The sequence below is a fragment of the Lolium rigidum genome, chromosome 1 (genome assembly GCF_022539505.1).
Source record: "Lolium rigidum isolate FL_2022 chromosome 1, APGP_CSIRO_Lrig_0.1, whole genome shotgun sequence".
Classification (NCBI taxonomy): Eukaryota; Viridiplantae; Streptophyta; class Magnoliopsida; order Poales; family Poaceae; genus Lolium; species Lolium rigidum.
The window spans coordinates 68,184,139-68,201,891 of NC_061508.1; positions in this window are offsets into that span (position 1 = coordinate 68,184,139).

Consider the following 17,753-nt stretch of genomic DNA (forward strand, 5'->3'; position numbering starts at 1 on the left):
GAGCCTTCACCTTTGGTTTCGCAACTTGTGCCAGCAAGCACTTTATTTGCTGCTGCGCCTTCTAGGCAGGAGGACAATGCTGCTGAACAAACTGAGGAGCCAGCTCCGACATCTCAAGATTTAGGCAAGACCTCGTAAAGTTCATGCTTTGGTAGTTTGATTTGCTTTTGTTTGTTGCTCTTTGTGTGGTGTGCTTTGCAAGTGTTGGGGATGTTGGGAATGTAAACTACCTTGAACAAAATATCGTTAGATTATGTATGTTCTTGTTTATCGGACCTGGGTTGTAAAATAAAAAATTCAGTTTCTTTGTCTATTAAGTTTGTGTTCTGGAAACATAGAAAAGAAGTGTGCAGATTTGCTTGTACTTCCTGTTTCACTTTTCTGTTTTTTACCTTGACGTTACATGTACTTTTCTGTTTACCTTGCTTGTACTTCCTTACATGTACATCCTTCTGCACGAAAAGGATTGCAGCTTTGTAGATATATAGTCATGAATTTTCTACTCCTGTACTTCCCTGGCAATTGTGTTTGTACTTCCCACAACTTAGGTAGTTGAGTACACTTAGTTCTACTTTTTTCAGCTTGTACTTCTTTGCACATGGACCTGCACTTCTTTTCTGTGTAGTCCTGTACTTCTCTAGTCTGTGCACTTCAAACTGTATTTTTTTTATAATCTTTGAATCATATCATTTTATGTTTATTCTTTTTTAAGGTCGTGATGTTTTTAATTTCTTTTGTTTCTGCAGCCTCTCAGTACCGCAATTATTCTGCAAAACTTCGAGAAAGTATTGACAAGTTTTTCTATTCTGTTACAAAAGTAAAAAGCAGTGATGAAGTAGCGTAAGTTGATATTATTTTTTTTTATGCAACAATCCTTATGGCAACTCTTTCTCATATTGACATGTTTAATTAAATATTATTTTATTATTATTTTTCAGGGATAAGGTGATGTTTCGTAATAAATTTTGCGAAGCTACTGTTAAGGATGTTTCAGAATCATTTAACACTGCGTGGGATGCTATCAAGTATCGTAGCTGAAATTGGCATTCACTCGATGAGGGAGAAATACAAGGGCACCAGCAAGCTTATTGTTCCTTTACGGGTTTGTGTAAGTTGCAGACATTTATGATTTAGTTTTGTTACTTACCTATCTTTTTTCCCCTGGTATTTGAAGTCTGTTACTTACATTTCAGCGTAAGATATGGAACGGATCCTTTGACAAAAATGTGAGGTCTTGGTTTACTGAATCTGGACTTGAGCGTATGGACAGGCATGATATTGTGAGTAAACTTTTTAAATTTGTTTTGTATAATATAAATTTTACTGCCTGATGCCTTTCTTATATATTAATTGTCCATTTTTACAGGTTGTTTTTCCAACTTTTGATCCTCCAAAATCTAGAGATGCGGTTGGACATTACGCTGTGGTTACGCTGAATCTGAGGGATAGATCTTTCCAGTATATTGATTCTTTGTATACATGCAAAGATCCTACTGGATGGTTCATGTTCAACAAGATGACGAAGAATATAAAGCAGCTTTGGGCAGATGCTTCCCAGGACATGCAAGACCCTCTCAGTCCACTTACTATTGATGACTTGAAGACAGAGTACTTGTGTACACCGCAGCAGGACAATGCGTGAGACATGTGTTATTTTTTTAATCTATACTTTTTGCACATCATTTATATGTTCTTTATTGTCATGATGTATCTTGTTTTTTCTGCAGTCGGGACTGTGGTTTCTTTATGTTACATACTAGTTGGGTCTTGGAATGGTAGGTCGCTTACAGAATTTACATGCAAGGACATTCCTAACATAAAGAAAACCATGCTCTTTAGCTGAGTCGACGTGTGGAATTTTTGAAGTGGATCTGGTGGGTTTGTTTGGGTATCATCCAGGTTAGTACTTTTTTTTTTGCATATCATGTTCTTGACCTGTTCGTTTCTTTTTTCATGTAGGCTTCACTGCATTTACTTCCTCTTTTTACCTTCATGTACTTCTAATATATATCTATTGTACTTCTTGTTTAATCTTCTTGTACTTCTCTTGTTTTTACGGTTTTTTCTGTACTTCCTATTTTTTCTTGTTTTTTTGGATTCAAAGTTAATTTTTAATAAGTTTCGGATACATTTTTTTAAAAAGTTTACAAGCTGACTTCTTGTTTGCGGCTCAATCTCTTGATCTTGATGAAGAGAATTTCTGTCTTTTCGATAGCCGGACTCGGATCTTTGTCCCTGAAGGCGATGTCGTTAACATCGAGTAGTCAAGATGATGATTACTGTGAAGAGAGCCGACAACAAATCCTTTGATTCTCCGAAGAATAAGGCTGGCTGATGTTCTTGGGAAGGCTACTTGTTATTGAAAAGACGGTTGTGGATCTTGAAGTTATATCCTCCGATGATGACTTTGTTACCCCAAAGACTAGGTGCGGAAAGGTACTTAGTCTGTTAAGAAGAGAAAGGATCCTTCGGTCGACTCGGCTAATATCACGACTACAAAGAGGGCTCCAAGAAGACCCAAGAAGTGGAGTGGATGCTGTAGAGATTTTAAAGCCTGGTGAGTTCAATCAGCTTAAAAATGCAAAGGCTGCTAAGGACTTCATGCTGAGCAAGCATGGAGTCGAAAAATATGGAAGGTATGATATCTTTTTATGATCCTTCGACCACATGTTTTTTCCTGAACTTTTTCTTTTCTTTTTTGACCTGTTTTTTCCCCTCTGTAATGATTTTTGTTTTTTGTGTCTATACGGTGTCAATTACTTGTAGATTTGTCCATGGGAAGGATACGTTTGGCGATGATATTGAATCATTATTTACCGGCAAAGAATTGGCTAAGGCCTTTGGAGATCTTGGGGAGTTAGAGGGTGAAATGATGAGCTATATTATCTGCCGGTGGAAGGAGGATCCCACCCAGAATCATGTCTTTGCTTCTGGAACGCGTGTCCTATTGTCTCCCTACTTTCTTACGGTGAATAATATAGTTTCTCTTCTTTCTATTTTATAAGCTAGTTGTTATTTGTTGAATAGTCATAACATTTTTAACTATAATCTTTTTACGTGTAGTATTTGCTAGAAATGGACGGCATGACTTGTGAGCAAGAACTTTGATGTTGTAAGGGCTGTGCAGAGTTTCCAAGACTATTTGAAACCGGCGAGAGAATCTCTTAGTTGCAAATCTGGTAATACATTCAATATAAAACTTTGATGCCCTAACCTGCCTGCACTTCTGCTGAGTTTTATTTTTTGATGTACTTTTTAATAACAGATCATCATGCCCTACTGTAAGACGATGCCTGGTTCACAACAGAAGCATCATGTCTTGTATGTCATGAACAAGTATCGTGCAACCTTTGATGTTCTCGATTCGTTTGATTGGAGTAGCCACAAAGAACTTTCTCGGAGTTCGTTCCATGCTGCAAGATGTCAAGGAGATTGTATGTTCTAATAATTTTACGCTTGATTTTCGACATTTTTTTAGGTTAAATATCCCTTTGCTTAACGTCATTCCTTTTTTATTTCAATGTTAAAACGAGGCTCGAAGGTTGACCTTAGTCATGGAAGGAGTTTATGGCAAACAACATTATGCCAAAAGTGGTCATCCCAATTGGAACAATGTCTCAAAGAAGCCGAACTATGTGCACGTCCCCAAGCAGGGTTTCAACCAGTGTGGCTACTACTGTTTGAAGTTTGCATCTTCTTTTGACGGTGACCAAGTCGTTCTGGACATTGCAGATGATGATGTATGTTTTTATCTTCATAGATGAAGTAATTTTTTCTTATATTTACTGTATTTTTCTTTTTTCATAATTCTTGCTTTTTCGTTTATTTATATGCGGCCTCGCGTTGATGATTGGAAGGCGAGTACTTGTACTCAAGCTGTGTTCCATGTCAACAACAAGGTTCCTCTACATGATGGCCAGTGGAAATTCAATGCCTGTCTCCACATTCTGTGTTGTCTACCCAAGGAGAAGAGCTTATTATGATGCTTAGCCAGATGGCATAGGAACATATTTTTCATATTCGTATATAATTTGAATTTTATATTCATATCTGTAATTTAATATAGTTTGACCTATTGGAACATCAGTCTTTTTTCATGTTTGTACTGGAACATCAGTGTACTTCATACTAATCAATCATGTACTTGGTACTGAGTAAGCTTGTACTTTTTGATTGATGTTATCCTGTACTTCTTGCAATATATCTTTTTGTTCTTCTTTTTCAATTAGCCTTTTGTGTTTCTTTTTGAGAGAAGTGTTGTACTTCCTGCATATTTTAGGTTGTACTTCTTCCGTATTCCCCATATAATAATTTTGGGATATATATTTTTATTGTAGTTCAAGATTCAAAGCTAGTACTTTTTTATTTTATCCAGTTGTACTTCTTTGTTTTTACTCCTGTACTTCCTGGTCATCTTCTATATTTTTAATCATCCTCTGTATCCCCTACAAACTAAAGCTATGATATAAACTTCTTATTGGACTTCATGAATGTAACGGTTGTACTTACTTGTATTCCTGAGATTCATCTATGATATTTTTTTTACTTGTATTCCCAGCTTGTACTTACTTGTACTTGAATTCTGTACCTCCTAGCATGTATGCTTTGTACTTTCTTTTTGCTGGCCTTGTTGTTGAGGCTGTACTTCTTTGATTGACAGGCCAGTTAACGGCCCAGTCGGGCTTTCTGGCCCGATAGCGAGGCGGTACGTGTGCAGCGTTTTGCGGGTGGGACTTTTTAGTCCCACCTCGCTAGTTGATCAGCGTGACGAGTGGTTTATAAGGCCGCGTCCCGACATGTTGCCAACCGTCCTAAATAACCTGCATATGCGCTTACACACGGCGCACCCTTTCTCTGACCGGTGGGCCTATCGATGCCTTGTTTCGACAGTGGCCAACGTAGTCTATGGCCTACCCAGGTGGTCAATTTTTTTGTATATTTTTGTAATTTTTTGCAGACTTTGTACTTCGATGCTGAGTTAACTTGTACTTTCTAGTAGTATATATTGTACTTTCTAATTTTTTATCTTATTTGTTCGTTGATGTATATACTTGAATTTATCTTAATGGTAGTTATGTACTTCCTTGCACTTCTTTCTTGTACTTCCTTGTAGTTCATTCCTGAACTTCCTTTGTTTTTTGCCGGTAAGACAAATAAGTTGTGTATTCATATATCAAATTCGTGTTGTACTGCCATTCGATGTCAGCTTGTTCTTTCTTTCTAATTCATGCTAGATCTTGACGTCTCGGGCCTACCCAGGTCGTCATTTTTTCTGTATATTTTTTGTAATTTTTAACAGACTCTGTACTTCCTATTTGAGTAACCTCGTACTTCCTAGTAATATATATTGTACTTCCTACTTTTTATCTTACTGCTGCTGATGTTCTTGATGTACGAGACTTGAAATTATGTTTAATGGTAGTAAACTAATTCTTGAATGGAGTAAACCAAGATCATTTTCCATTACGGATAATTGCTGAATGGGAAGTAAACTAATTACAATATCGTAACTTATTTCTATGTTTTTTTATGCTAACTTATTTACGGTGCTCCTTCTTAGTGTAGGTGGCGTTGGTTCATTTCCTTCATCCTCGTCTTCCGCTTTGTCATCTTCTTCTATGTCCTCGTTTTCCTCGGCCTCATCTTCCTCTTCCTCTCCCTCTCCCTCGCCATCATCTTCTTCTTCTTCTTCCTCTCCATCTCCCTCGTCATCCTCTTCTTCCTCATCTTGTTCCTCTTCCTCTTCCTCTTCCTCGTCCTCTCCTTCTTCTTCTTCTTCTTCTTCTTCTTCTTCTTCTTCTTCTTCTTCTTCTTCTTCTTCTTCTTCTTCTTCTTCTTCTTCTTCTTCTTCTTCTTCTTCTTCTTCTTCTTCTTCTTCGTCCTCTTCCTCCTTCTTCTTTGGTTTTCTTCTTGTTAGCATTTTCTTCTTTGATTTTCCTTTTAGCTTCAAGCCATTTGTCACGGGGCAAGTAAGAGAGTTGTGGCCTGTTCCATATTTTTACATCCTGAACACATTTTTCTTCTTGGAGCTTTTATTTTACTTATAGCAAGTTGTTTCTTTACTCTAGGATCTTTTGGACAAGATCTAGAGTTGTGTCCGCTTTCATCTTGCATATCTTGCACGTGTTCTTCCCTTCCCTCTTCACGGTCTTCGCATCTTCTTCTTCATAGCTCCTGGAGGTTTAGAGCCACCGGGTTCCTTATTCTTGCTTCCTTTAGTTTTGGACTTAGGTGGTGGTAGTATAACCCTATGCGGCATCTTTGTTACCATCGTTGTCGGGCTGATTTTCTTGCTGGTTAGGACAATCGGGATATGTACTGTTGGGGTTATGTCCAAAAGTGAGTTTCTTCGGGCTCAAACTCATCAATATCCGGGCACTGGCACTGAACCATCTTCATCATTATACGGTGTTGACGAACCCATTGCATCAAGTTCGTCATACGGTGCACTACGAGACCAACTTTTGCTCTTGCCCGCTGTTCTTCGAGCATGTAGCTTTCCGAACAACTTTCATAGCCAGCTGCGGTACTTCATTCTGCTGAGTACGGATACTGAGGTTCCATCGGAAGCTTGTGTCTTGTAATCTCTCCTATCAAAAGTTCCTCTATGTCGCGCTCCATTAGTGTACCTTCTTAGTATGTAAGCCGAGCTGGAACGCTATCAACCCTCGGGTGGTCCAGCGAGGCATAAAATATGTAGGTAGAACAGTCCTGTTGTGATAAAATGAAGTTTCAATCCATCAGAAACTGTAAGAAGTGTAAGGATGGGTGAAACAGAAGTTTAAGTCACAAGGTAACAGAAGTACAAGTTTTTTTTTGTTTTTTATAATGTTGTACCTGTGTGTTCCCATAGCGAGGCACTCGCTCTTGTATTCGCCTCTAATAGGATGCGCAAGTACTACGAGCTGATGGTTTGACCAAGAAAAGTCGTTCGTTGGTTGGTGATAGGTCACCGAGATAATTGTACTCATCAAGTTCGGGGTAGTACGGGTTTGGTTTTATGCGGAAGAGTGTGCTTTTCTTCGACGAGCACTGCAACTCTTTGAAAACGATCTTCGTATAAAGTTCTTGGAATTGATGCTCAAATCCATAATGGGTTCTCTTATTTGTTTTTGGCTGAAAAGAGGACACAACACATTTTTAATCTTTTATGAAGAAAAGATAACAAGAATGATAACATGAAGCACAAGATGTGCGGTAAATGTTTTTTAGATTAAGTACATGTATTGCATATGTCTTTGAATTTTACGCTGTCTCCTTTGGAATATTAGTTTGGTAACTTGTTACGCAAAACGGTTCGAGCTGAGCTTCTCATTTAACGAGACTACGCTTTAGGGATGCATTCATGCTTTCGAGCGGCGAGTAGATGTCATTCTTGCGCGAGAAGACGTTCTTGAAATAGGCTGAGATCCACTCCTCCCTGATTTCCCGGAGCTGCAACATCATGGGATCATCGTGCGGATTGTATTTGTCAAGTAGATTTCGCCAAGCGTTTTCAAATTCTGTAGGCATGAGTGGCCAATTCGGGATTCTTTGTAAACTCGGCCTTGAAGGTCAAATACTTCTTGTACGGACTCGACAAGTGTAGGTGGAATTTTTTCATCATATGCCATCGGCACTAGTTTATGCGGTGTTTTAAAGAAAACACGAGGGATTGCTTGTGCCATGGACGGGCATTGGTACGTAAATAAAAAGAAGGTGTCTAGAAATCAGAACATAAGTGAAGCGAGGCAAATTTGAATTTCGGTTCAGATGTAATATTATTTACTATGCTATATGTTCTCACGAGAAAATATGCAAAAGATTGTGCGTAAACGGACACTGTTAAAATTATTGTGGGCTGCTTCCCATTCATGCACCTTAAGAACGTTACGAACGGCCAATAAAATGAGTCTTCACTTTCATCACGACAAGAGCACAAGCAAAAATAGTGGACTGCGGGTGATGGTTTACTCCGACAAAGACTCCGAGGGGCATGCTTTGTGTCTGTTTGTTTTGTATGTTGTATCAAATGTTATGCAATCCCCAAAATCCTCGTATGATCCCCTACGGCTTGCGGGAGCCCAAAATATATTCTTTATACGGTTTTCATCATCAAGCTGAAAATCGAAGAAAAACTCTTTGTTGCAAGCTTTCATCTCGCCAAAGTAAGACGGAAGCTTATTAATGTCATCCCTAATATCCTCTTGGGAATTTATTGCCTTCCTGCAATTATATGGACGGAAAGTACAGATTGCTTTTAGCATGAAGTACAACCATACTACAATCAAAAGTACATGGAAAGATAGACATGCAGTAACGAGGAATGTTTTTTCACACGTTAAGTACGAGTTATCATAAAGGGAAGTTGAGGTTCACAAACAACTTAAATTCTAAGTTGAAAAGAGCAAAAAGGGTAGAGTGTTGCTTTACCGGTTTAGCAAGTCGCGCCCATGAAATGTTAAGTACTGCGCGCCTCCCACCGATGAATATAGGATCGACAAAATTATCCAGATGAGTTACATTATTAAAGCTGCAGGAACTTTACAAATTCCAGCAAAGAAGGGTCGAAATTTTTATGAGAATGTATGAAATTCATCATGCTTGGGGCTTTGAATCATATGGTGGTTGTGTTCGAATTTTATATTCTCAATTACATAAGTATCATCTTCCTTCTTCTTTACTCTAATGCCGGCGGGGCAACCACATCGACTAGTGGTTTTATCACGGCGGCGGTCGGTTTACTGCAACGGTGCTCTCGTAATGACCTTGGCGGTTGCGGTATAGGTATCGATTGGCACCATTGTGCTTGTCCGAGTTCGACTCCAAAACCGGCATGCCTTGCATATACTGTTGTAAAATATTTTGGCATCCTCGAAATCTTTGAATACCATTTTAATCTTTGGTAATAGATAATCGCGGAAGATCATTATCCTGCAAAAACAAAAAACAATAGTACATTAGGCATTTCAATGATAAGCACAAGTATCATAAAACAGAAAGTACAAGTATAATGTAGCAACAAGTACAAGTGTGATACAGCAAGATGTTTAGAAACTAAATTTCTTCAAATGTACTCACATGGCTGTAGCGACGTTGCTCCAACAGGAGTATCTGCTTCTTCTTCGGGGAGTATTGGGCAAGGCGGTGTCACCAATGATTTGTGTAACAATGGATACGACGGGTCACGGCGTGGTAATCTAGATGACGAGGGTCGTACGGGGTCACGAGGAGGCAATCCGGAAGGACGAGGGTCGTACGGGTGCACGTGGAGGAGGAAATCCGGAGGACGAGGGTCGTACGGGTGCATGTGGAGGAGGAAATCTAGAGGATGAGGGATGTACGGGTGCACGTGGAGGAGGAAATCCAGGAGGATGAGGGATATACATGTGCATGTGGAGGAGCAAATCCGAGAGGATGAGGGATATACATGTGCACGTGGAGGAGGAAATCCGGAGGATGAGGGATGTACGGGTGCACGTTGAGGAGGAAATCCGGGGGATGAAGGTGCTGTCTTGTTTCAGGTACTTACGGTTCCCTACTAGTCATTTTGTAGGCACTAGAATTATGTTGATGCGGAGGATGTGTAGCACCAACCTCGGCAACCTTTCTAGCAGGTCGTCTAGTTGATAGGACACGTGCAATATTCGGGATATGTGGTGGCACGGCGAGGCCCTGGATTGTAAGGAAATTGTGACGTTGTTTACGCTTCGGCACTTTTGTTCGTATCACAATTTGTTTCTGGACTATACATGTACGAGTCCAATCCATTTGTAAAAGGTGAGTAGCCGGTGACAAAGAAGTTGCGTGGAATTTCGGGAGTAACCCTTTGTAGAGGTTTTGGATCAAGCACAACCTCACTTCTTTTTCGTCTAGCCGTTGATTCATCCTGCGATAGTAGAATATCGAGAGATTTATTCGAATTAGGAATGGCGGTACACATATCACAATTATAACTTGGATAAAATAACTAGTTCATGAAAAAAGAGAAGTACTATTATGGACAAAGAGAAGTACAATATAACCAACATTAGCGAGTACAATATAACTAAATACAACACTCGAGAGGTTACTAAGTACAACTAGTATAACGAGATAAGTACGGGACAAAAGGATTTACTAAGCTCAACTAGCAAAACGAGAGAAGTGCGAGGTCATAGGGATTACTAAGTTCAATTTTTTGCTAAAGTTCATGTGCTGAAACGAGAGAAGTACGGTACACGGGCATTACTAAGTTCAATTTGCCAAGTTGAATTTGCTAAGTACGAGTCAAAAGGATTACTAAGTACAACTAGGGAAAACACGAAGTGCGAGGTCATAGGGATTACTAAGTACAATTTGCTAAGTACAACTAGCAAAACAGAAATACGATGAGACGAGGCATTACTAAGTACAACTAGCAAAACAGAGAAGTGCGAGGTCATAGGGATTACTAAGTTCAATTTTTTACTAAAGTTCATGTGCTTGAAGCAGAAGTACGGTATACGAGGCATTACTAAGTTCAATTTTTGCTAAGTTGAATTTGCTAAGTACGAGTTCAAAAGGATTACTAAGTACAACTAGCAAAACGGGGAAGTGCGAGTCATAGGCATTACTAAGTACAACTAGCAAAACAGAGAAGTGCGAGGTCATAGGGATTACTAAGTTCAATTTTTTACTAAAGTTCATGTCTTTGAAAGCGAAGTACGAGTATACGGGCATTACTAAGTTCAATTTTGCTAAGTTGAATTTGCTAAGTACGAGTTCAAAAGGATTACTAAGTACAACTAGCAAAACGAGGAAGTGCGGGTCATAGGGATTACTAAGTACAACTAGCAAAACAGAGAAGTGCGAGGTCATAGGGATTACTAAGTTCAATTTTTTACTAAAGTTCATGTGCTGAAACAGAGAAGTACGGTATACGAGGCATTACTAAGTTCAATTTTGCTAAGTTGAATTTGCTAAGTACGGTTCAAAAGGATTACTAAGTACAACTAGCAAAACGAGAAGTGCGAGTCATAGGGATTACTAAGTTCAATTTTTTACTAAAGTTCATGTCTTTGAAACAGAGAATACGGTATACGAGGCATTACTAAGTTCAATTTTGCTAAGTTGAATTTGCTAAGTACGGTTCAAAAGGATTACTAAGTACAACTAGCAAAACGAGGAAGTGCGGGTCATAGGGATTACTAAGTTCAATTTTTTACTAAAGTTCATGTCGTTGAAACAGAGAAGTACAATAAGCATACGAGAATAAGTACAATTTCAATATTCGACAAAAACAAACAGAGAAGTACATCGAGAAGTTCAAGATTATAGTTTCTAGCTGTACAACATTGTCTCACCTCATTTTGTTCGGATGTACTTCGTTTCAAAGGTGTAAGCTGCTGCGAGATATGCAAGTTTCCCTTATTTTATCTGAGAGCAAAGTAGATTTGTGAGAAAATCGAGGTGAAGATCTTGTAGGAACGACATCTACAACTCTTTTCCGTCGAATCTGCATCTTCTTAGATTTTGGAGGATCCATTTGCTTGGGTTTCTTGAATTTGCGAGAGAATGATGCGAGAGAAGGATCCCTCAAGAGACTCGCCGGAGAAGAGGGGCGCGCCGGAGAAGAATTCGGCCGGAGAAGAAGTTGGCTCGCCGGAGAAAAAGATCCCGTGTGCTCCGCGCGAGATCGGTCGCTCCGCGCGGAGCTCGGTCGCCGCGCGAGCTCGGTCGCTCCGCGCGAGCTCGGTCGCCGCGCGAGCTCGGTCGCTCCGCGCGAGCTCGGTCGCCGCGCGAGCTCGGTCGCCGCGCGAGCTCGGTCGCCGCGCGAGCTCGGTCGCCGCGCGAGCTCGGTCGCTCCGCGCGAGCTCGGTCGCCGCGCGAGATCGGTCGCCGCGCGAGCTCGGTCGCCGCGCGAGATCTGTCGCTCCGCGCGAGATCGGTCGCCGCGCGGCCGGCGCCGGAGGCGGGAGGCGGGGCGGAGACGGGGGAAGGCGGGCGGCGGGCGCGGGGTGGCGGCGGAGGACGGGGTGGAAGCGGGGCGGGATCGAGGCGGGTGGATTTTGGTCGGGGCGGGGGGGGCTCGATCGGAGCGGGGCCGTTCGGCCATAAACCTTATATAGGGGCCGGTGGTGCTCAGAATAATATTCTGAGCACCGGTTTCAGAATAGTGCAACCCTACCAGCACTATTCTGCAACCGGTTGCAGAATAATATTCTGAGCACCGACTTGTACTTTCCTGGACACAAGGTTGCACTTTCCGGATAACAGGGTTCAACTTTCTGTCGAACTTACCTGAACTTCCCGTTTTCTTTAGATGTACTGATTATACCACGAGTTTTTCAACCATTTGTCGGAACTATGCAAATGATATACCGTTGGATAGATAATGAAAAACCGCAACTTTTTCATGTTCACACTTTTCACAGATTTTGCACGGTTTAAATTTAATTTTGAAAATACGAAAACGCTTCTATATGGCCGGAAAACGAACTTTTAGTTCGATTTTCGAACCGCTTATCGAAACTGTGCAAATGATATACCGTTGGAAAGATAATGAAATTGCGCAACTTTTTCATGTTTTACGTTTTTCAAAATCCTCACAGTTTTTGAACAATTTTGAAAATACCGAAATTCGGACGTACTCAAAAAACAAGCGGACGAGTAATTTGGACGATTTGTTTCAACCGTATGTCGGAATGATGCAAATGATATGGCGTTGGAAAGCTACGGACTAGGCGCAACTTTCATATTCCAATTGTTTGCTCTAATTCCTTATAGTTTAAGAGAATAACTCGAATTACTGTCCGCCCGTTTTATGAAACGGGAACCGAATGATTTTCCCCGCGATTTCTATGCGGTATATTTAAGCAATGCAAATGATATACGGTTGGAAAGGTGTAAAAAAGGCGCATCTTTTTCATATATATCATTTTTTCCAGATCTAAATGGTTTAAAATTAATTTTAGAAGTTTTGAAATCATGTTTCCGGTATACTTTGCGAGATAATGACTTGAATTTGATGCATTAGATCTCTTTATTTGTTGTGAAATGTTGTAGGTAATGAAATTAGACTCATAATCTATCAGATAAACCTTTGGGTGGCAATGGTTGAGGTGGTTGGTGATCAAAACAATGAGATTTGCACAATAGATTTTCGCCTCGCAAAAACAGAGCATTGAACTTCTCTCGACATGTGCTTGTACTTCTCGGTCAACGCGGTTCTACTTCTTGGTGCGTTCCACGAAACCGTTCAGAAAAATTAATAAATTTTTATCTAAACACTTTCTACTTCCCGTAGTTACCGCTTGTCCTTCCTGCAATCACCACTCGTACTTCTCGGAATCACTGATTGTACTTCCCGCGGATGAGGGGATTTTTTTGTTTTTTGTGTATTTGTATTTTGTCGGCTTTTTGTACTTCCTATATTAAGTTTGTGTACTTCTTGTGTCGAATGGTTGTACTTCTCAACTTGAAGTCTTTGAACTTCTTCGCGAATAACGAGATTATTTTGTTTTTTTGTATATTTGGATTGTTATCGGTTTTCTTGTACTTCCTATAATAAGTGGTTGTACTGCCCGTGTCCAATGGTTGTACTTCTCGCCGTTAAGTATTTGAACTTCCTCGCGGATGATGAGATTATTTTATTTTCTTGTACATTCTGTTTTTTTTGGTTTTCTTGTACTTCCTACAATAAGTGGTTGTACTTGCTCGTGTCGAATGGTTGTACTTCTCATTGTCAAGTATTTGAACTTCCTCGCGTATGACGGGATTGTTTTACTTTTTTACATTTGAAATTTGTCGGTTTTCTTGTACTTCTTACAATAAAGGTTGTACTTGCTCATGTTGTATGGTTGTACTTCTCATCATCAAATATTTCAACTTCCTCATGAATGACGGGATTATTTTGTTTTTTGTACTTTCTATATTAAGTGGGTGTCTTGTGCTCGAATGGTTGTACTTCTTACCAGTCAAGCATTTGAACTTCTCCTCAAATGACGGGATTATTTTATTTTTTCTACATTTGTTTTTTGTCTGTTTTCTTGTACTTCCTATATTAAGTGGGTGTATTGCTCGTATAAAATGGTTGTACTTCTCATTGTCAAGTATATGAACTTCCTTATGGGTCGTTGGGATTATTGTTGTTTTTTTGCTATGTGAACTTATGTGGGAGTAATTTCATTGAACACTTTTAATTCATGTAATTACCGCTTGTCCTTCTTGTTGCCTTCGCTTGTATTTCTCGGAATCACTTGCTCGTACTTCATCGCAGATGACGGGATTATTTTTTTTTTTTCTACATTTGTACTTTGTCGCCTTCCTATATTAAGTGGGTGTATTGCTTGTGTCGAATTGTTGTACTTCTCATTGTTAAGTATATGAACTTCCTCACAGGTGATGGGATTATTATTGTTTTTTGTACATTTGGATTTTGTCGGTCTTCTTGCACTTCCTATATTCGGTGGGTATACTTGCTCATGTTGAATGGTTGTACTTTTCCACATCAATTCGGTTGTACTTCTCGGTGCTGCTTCACGAAATTGTTTACGAAAACCGATAAAGTTTTATTTGAACACTTTGTACTTCTCGTAGTTACCGTCTGTACTTCTTGTATTCAACGCTTGTACTTTTCGGAATCACTTATTGTACCTCCCAAAGATGATTGGATTTTTTTTTGTTTTTGTACATTTGGATTTGGTCGGTTTTCCTGTACTTCCAATATTCAGTTGGTGTACTACTCGCGTTGAATGGTTTTACTTCTCAACGTCAAGTATTTGAACTTCCTCCTGGATGACGGGATTATTTTTTTGTACATTTGGGTTTGTTGGTTTTCTTGTACTTCCGATATTAATTGGTTGTCTTGCTCCTATCGAATGTTTGTACTTCTCGGCGTTAAGTATTTGAAGTTCCTCATGGATGACGGGATTATTTTATTTTTTATATATTTGGATTTTGTCGGGTTTCTCGTACTTTCTATATTAAGTGGGCGTCCTGCTCGTGTCAATTGGTTGTACTTCGCATCATTAAGTATTTGAATTTCCTCACCGGGGATGTAATTATTTTGATTTTTCTACATTTTTGTTTTGTCGGTTTTCTTATACTTACTATAGTAAGTGCATGTACTGCTCATGTCGAATGGTTGTACTTCTCAGCATTAAGTATTTGAAGTTCCTCGCGGATGACGGGATTATTTTATTTTTTCTACATTTGGATTTTATCGGTTTTCTTGTACTTTCTATATTAAGTGGGTGTACTTCTCATGTAAAATGGTTGTGCTTCTCGTCGTCAAGTATTTGAACTTCCTCACTTGTTGATGCGATTATTTTGTTTTTTCTATGTTTTTATTTTGTTGGGTTTCTTGTACTTCCTATAGTAAGTGCATGTACTGCTAGTGTCAAATGGTTGTACTTCTCATCGTCGATTATTCGAACTTCCTCACGGATGACGGGATTATTTTGTTTTGCACTTCCAAAACTGATGTTTTGTACTTCCCATGGTCACCACTTGTACTTCTCATGAGGTAAAAAATGGATGATTTTTATTACTTTTCATGTGCTACAAGGCTGATCATGTATTTACCAAAACTAATTAAGCGCACTTCCCAATGTTTGACTTATGTACTTCAGGAAAATTATATTTTACTATTTTATATGTACTATGAAATTACGGGAGGAGAAGACATGTACTTTCTAAACCCGACTTTGTGTACTTCCCTGTGCTTGATGTGTGCACTTCCCAGCGAGACATTTTAATTACCTTTTCTTATTTTCTCTTAACTGAATTGTACATCTCAAGATCGTAGTTTTGAACTTCCAAATGTTGACGGTGCATTGACGATGGGTTGGGTCGGCGTTGGGACGGTCGACGCGACACCATGCTGCTAGACGGATGAATTGATTTTTTCCCATAGCGAATTAATTTTTTACAAATGATTTTATTTATTTATTGCATTTCACGGGATTTTTTTCACTTTCAAACTTGACATATGTACTTCATGACATTACTACTTGTACGTCCAGCTTGACAATTGTTTTGGTGTATTTTTCTTTTTCTTGTATTTCTCGTAGGTTTAATTCTTTCATGCCGTTATTGCGTATTCGTCCAATTTCACTTCAGAAATCAAAGTCCTATACTTCCCAAAAAATCTTGTGTGTACTTCTTAGCACTTCCCGTGCATTTTTTAGGAAGTTATATGACGTCGAATGTTTTACATCCAATACCCCATGCCCTCCCCAAAAATTAAACACTCAGATTTAGAAAATGTTGCACTTCTAAAATAAATAAAAAACTTGAGCTCTCACTACTATATGATTGTATTTCTCTGCTGGCATCAACTACTCTTCATATGTGCTTCCGTTTTTATTTTCCAAATGCACTTCTCATCCGAATCAATATGCACCTTTTTCGAATCAATCTGTACTGCCCGGACTACAATGATTAGTTCGCATTTCCTATCTTCACTAGTGGATCCGAGATAGTGGCATCGGGCTTGCAACGACTATTTTTGAAGCACCTACAGCCTCTTGTACTTCCGCAAACCGAGAACCTACACTTCCCATTTCTATTCAAATAATACCGCAAAAGAGATGATTACAAAAAAATTAGGAATCGAGGCAGCTCCAAGGGCTTGTACTTAGCAAATAAAAGGTGTGTACTGATTTATACAATATTATTGCACTTCGTGAAGTCGGAGAAGGTGTATCGGAGAAGGTTTGTACTTAGGAATTTTCTCTTATGCATATGCACTTCATTTTCTTATCTTCTACTTCTTTTGGTGGTGAAAATGTAATATGTCAAATCATCAACTAAAAATTAAACAGTTATGTAATCAAGTAAATTGAAACAAAATAATAATGTGTTCAATTCTGTTGGAGAAAATGTTCAATGGGACAGTACACTTTTTAATCTCCATCACTACAACATTTTTGTCTCGAGCAGTACACGATATTGTGTGTCAACAAAAAGGAGAAAACCACCACTGGACGTACACCAATACGACAGTATAACCTTCTTCTCCTAGCAGTACAAGCTATTAGTCGTTGTAGTAGAGCCCTAGCAGTACTTCTAAAAGACAAAGGCTGAGAGCAGCAACAATAGCAGAGTCGCTATATTATAATTTAGAGTCAATGGGGTTGACACATTAGGCATTGCTTACATTTGTCGCGTGTATGCAGACTATGCACTAGCTAGCTAAGTAATGTTTAGCTACTGGGATTCAGTGACTTTCCCACACCATGCCAAGTAGTACCTGATCCCATGCGAAACCTGACCATAACTGATTGAAAGAATCCGCCGCCTGCACTAAATTCAGACTCAGACTTAGGTGTTTACATGGTTTGCATTGGACGGTACCTAGATGCAAAACGGTACCAATACTTGGGTGTTTTGACTAGATATGAAGCAAAAAGAAATTATGCTACAGGCTATAGTTTTCACTGTTTTTAGACTATAGTTTTCAGTCTAACAACATCGCTAATCTGAAGCAAAGCTACACCCAACAATCTGACCAAATTTGGAGCAAAACTGAAGCTAAGAAAAGGATACTCCGCATTCTCCATCAATAATCTGAAGCAAAATAGAACCCAACAAAAGAAGACTTCATGCATTCAAAAATTGAACTGAGACAGCTACGGCGGCATTGGCCTTCCTCCTCGTAGGAACATAGCCATCCTGTTCAGCGTCGGCGGTTCTAGGCCTACTCCTTGGCGGCGCCGGCAGTTCTTTGTGGCCGCCTAAACAAGCGTTATGTTGTTGGAGAGAAAAGAGACTCCAGCCAACCCCAGCTTGTCCACCAGCCAAACAGCCCG